We start from the raw sequence: 4,601 nt of genomic DNA, 5'->3' as shown, positions 1-4,601 counted from the left end.
ACTAGTTAATCTCTTTAAACTAACAGCTGTGAGAGGCAACTAGTTAAACTCTTTAAACTAACAGCTGTGAGAGGCAACTAGTTATACTCTTTAAACTAACAGCTGTGAGAGGTAACTAGTTAATCTCTTGAAACTAGTAGCTGTGAGATGCAACTAGTTAATCTCTTTAAACTAGTAGCTGTGAGAGGTAACTAGTTAATCTCTTTAAACTAGTAGCTGTGAGAGGTAGCTAGGTAATCTCTTTAAACTAGTAGCTGTGAGAGGTAACTAGGTAATTTCTTTAAACTAGTAGCTGTGAGAGGTAACTAGGTAATCTCTTTAAACTAGTAGCTGTGAGAGGTAACTAGGTAATCTCTTTAAACTAGTAGCTGTGAGAGGTAACTAGGTAATCTCTTTAAACTAGCAGCTGTGAGAGGTAACTAGTTAAATTCTTCAAACTAGTAGCTGTGAGGTAACTAGTTAATCTCTTTAAACTAGTAGCTGTGAGAGGTAACTAGGTAATCTCTTTAAATTAGTAGCCGTGAGAGGTAACTAGGTAATCTCTTTAAACTAGTAGCCGTGAGAGGTAGCTAGGTAATCTCTTTAAACTAGTAGCTGTGAGAGGTAACTAGGTAATCTCTTTCAACTAGCAGCTGTGAGAGGTAACTAGTTAATATCTTTCAACTAGTAGCTGTGAGATGTAACTAGTTAATCTCTTTAAACTAGCAGCTGTGAGAGGTAACTAGTTAATATCTTTCAACTAGTAGCTGTGAGATGTAACTAGTTAATCTCTTTAAACTAGTAGATGTGAGAGGCAACTAGTTAACCTCTTTAAACTAACAGCTGTGAAAGGTAACTAGCTAATTTCTTTAAACTAACAGCTGTGAGAGTTGGTGATGTTGTGGTTCGATAACAACTCAACACACATTACAAACACAATACAAGTTATTGAATAACTAGTTATTACAGTACATCTTTCATGTTATCACTTCCTGTCGCTGTGTATTAAAAACAATCCGTTAGTGCTTGCTAAAGAATGTAATGTTGGTTTAATCAAATCCAATTAGCCGGCTAAGCTAACATTAGCTCATTACCTTCCCGTAGGCGGCTCTGGACGCTGTGACGTTATTAACGTTAATAACATGATTATTAACGTTAATAACGTTTCTGACCGCAGACTGCAGCGGCCGCCGATACATGACTCTCTCTCTGTGTCTTAATGTCACAGCGAAGAAGCGGCTTCCTCCAGTGAAACCTTCAGGTTTGGTAACAACAGTCCTGTTCCTGTCTCCTCCTCCTTTCTCAGCAATGTCAACGGGATTAGTCCGGCGCCGAATTCTGTCCGACCAGAAACAAAGGTTCCCCGAAGAAAAATGGTTCCGCTTGGACAGCGGTTTATTAATGCTGACGATTTTTAATATTATTTTGTTTTTATTTTGTATTGTAGATCCAACGTATTTACCAATGGGTTGAAAGTCATTTAAACATTCCCTTAGTTCAAAAAATATGTATTGCCATGTAGGTTATTCATATAAAAGTAATTTGCCCTGGTGTGTATTTAAACTAAATAAACATTAATATTAATATGACGCACTGCCTGTGGGAACTTATAGTATTGTCATGTAGGCTACTCATCTGCACCCATAAATAATTACCTTTTCATCCTGTAATTCAAACCTATAATTTGCTGTAACATCATGATTTGTGTGGTGCTTCTTTAAGAAAATGGGGCACAGAGGCAGCATAACATCAAACTGTAAAAAAATAAAATAAAGACATAAACCAATGAATTAACTGAAAATTACACCATACAATACAAATGCACCACCATATATATAGTTGCTATGTACAACAGGTAAGCAAATAATTGCCTAAATACAGCAACTTGTGGTTCAATATTCAGCTCTGCTTCTGTCTCTGCTCACTCCTCAGAAAATGTTGGAGTTTAGCTGCTTGTTGCTCGACTTTGCTGTGTGCTGTGGTTTTATCGGAGCTTTTTCACTGCAAACAGCTGCCTAAAGAGGCTGAAACGTGGCTCAGACTCAAATGTTCAGGCCACTAAACCAAAACAGTGAACAAGAAGAGGCTAAAAGGCTCCTCAGACCTGCAGACTCGCCACAAATGACCCTCTTTCACACGATTACAGTTATTTGATTCAATGCTGAAGACTCATTTTTCTCTTCCATCACAGGAACAGTCATCCTTTCAGATTACCATCACGAAGGGACTATCTACTCCAAGGCCACAGAGTAAGCAGGGCCACGCATGGCTGCCTCCACAGACTGTTCAAAGCCATCCAGCTAATCAGCTGCTTCCTGCTGAAGCTCAGACAATCACAGCGTGTAACGCAGTTCTGCATGAAGGACTTGAGAGGATAATGTGTTCGTCCATCTTCTACAAACACTGGCATATAAATCTAGTTTGACACCCAAACCGACACATGAACACAACGTTTTCATTCTTGTAAAACACAAATTACTTTTATGTAAGACGTCATCATGCAGAGACATCTGCCGACATCTGCTGCGCCATCATCAGGTCAACATTTTAATATGTCCAATACTTTGGTTTATGACCGAATACCCACAAAACTAAAAGACCTTCTATCAGCCTCACATGTACTTTGTTTACTGGTTGCAAAAAAACAACATGGCGACGGTGGTAATCCAAGATGGCAACGGCGAAATCTCCGAATCTCCGCATCTCCGAAGTGTGGACGGTCAGATTTTCTCCTGCACAGATGGCACATTGTCCAAATATTGTTCATGAGCAGAACATGAGTTTGTAGTTCAGCAGAAAGACAGAAAGACTTACTGACATTAAGAGAACAGTTTATATACAGTATTCAGTATCCTGGCACGAATGAAAGAAGAACGAGTGCAGGCAGGAGTCAGTGTTCCTGTTGTTCTTTTGTATTTTATCATTTATCCCGTGTAGCCCTTTGATTCCTAAAGTCACAGCTTGTATCAATCGATCACTAATGGATGACGATTGATGAAGAAATGGTGTGTGTGAGAGAGAGAGACAGAGAGAGAGAGAGAGAGGAGGAGGGAGAGAGAGAGAGAGAGAGAGAGAGAGAGAGACAGAGAGAGAGAAGATGATGACAGACCTGCAAGAGAGAAACAGAATGAAAGTGCGTGAAAGGAAAGAACTAAAAAGGTCAGGTGGAGTTTTCTGGCCCGTTTGTGAGGAAGTGAAATCAGCGGCTTCAGATTGATGCTGAACCTGAACACTTAGAAAAATAATCCAGCTGTGAGTTATGAGACGCGGCCGAGTGGGGTAGCGTCAGGTCTAGCCACCGCTATTTCCTCTGCAGTCGGTCAGATGCTGTACTCTCTGCAGTGACCTCACCTGGCAACACACACACACACACACACGCACACACACGCACACACACATCCCATCTATGACCTCGATCTAGCGTTTGAATAACCCTCCCAGGAAGCCACCAAAAGTCCCAGCAGTCTGCCTCCGCTCCAGACTTAAAATGTGCCAACTAGATTACATTTTATGAGTTTGACAGTTTCGTTTATAATCCGGCAAACAAAAATAAAAAACACTGGTGGAACCCTCTAATAGGCATGAAAGGAACACTTCATCAATTACTCCCCCTGTTACCTTGTTTTGTTGAAGAGAACTTTGTTTTTCTCTTATGCCTTTAAGTTGAAACACACACAAATATATAAATATATATATATATATACATATACATATACATATACATATACATATATATATATATATATATATATATATATATATATATATATATATATACAAAGTGTAGAGTGTATACAAAGTGATTTCATACGCAGCATTCATTACACTTTAGTCCTAATTTTCACTCCTAATTAGTCGAGGGTTAAGATGCTGTTGCTTGAGCTGACAATCTTTAAATTCTTGCATGGCACATTGTGATAAAGCTGTAATCGTTAGCATGCTTGGCTAACTATATAATACAGTAGTATCAATCCTTGTTTTAGTTACCATTAACTCAGCACTTCAGTGACAGGTTACACTGAAATAAGTGCTATAGTATTTCCTCACTGTGTGAAAGGACTGCAGATTTTGAGTGACAGCATTGAGGGTCTAACAATGAAGGAGGGCCAGTCTGTGCCCGTCTACATCCTCAAACGGTTTCACTAAGAGAGAAGGCTCAATTAAAATAAAGTTACTCTGAGGAGCTTTCATGTTGTGTTGGTTCTGTCGCCCCCTGTGGACTAAAGTGGTAGTGTCTCTGAGCACCAGACCCTCTTTAGAAAACCTCTCATTTTACTGCAGCAGGGTCTGACAGTCTGCCCCTCTCAGTCCTGGTTCTGGTTCTCCCGTGCCTCCCTTCCCTCCAGCGGGTCCAGCAATACGTCCTGGGTCTCCAGCAGAGAGGAGAAGCTCTGCTCCTGGAGGAGGAGGAGGAGGAGGAGGAGGAGGAGGAGATGCTGCTGCTGCTGCTGCCGGGAGCTGAGCTCTCCTCCTCCCTCCGGAGCTCTGACTGCAGGTCCAAGGCTGCAGGTGAAGCCGGATCTGGGTCTGTCCACGGTGGACCGGTCTCTGCTGGAGGATCTGGGTCTGTCCACGGTGGACCGGTCTCTGCTGGACGATCTGGGTCTGTCCACGGTGGACCG

Source organism: Anarrhichthys ocellatus, unplaced genomic scaffold, assembly GCF_004355925.1.
Source record: "Anarrhichthys ocellatus isolate YVR2014 unplaced genomic scaffold, GSC_Weel_1.0 scaffold200, whole genome shotgun sequence".
NCBI classification, from domain to species: Eukaryota; Metazoa; Chordata; class Actinopteri; order Perciformes; family Anarhichadidae; genus Anarrhichthys; species Anarrhichthys ocellatus.
This window is presented reverse-complemented; position numbering follows the sequence as displayed.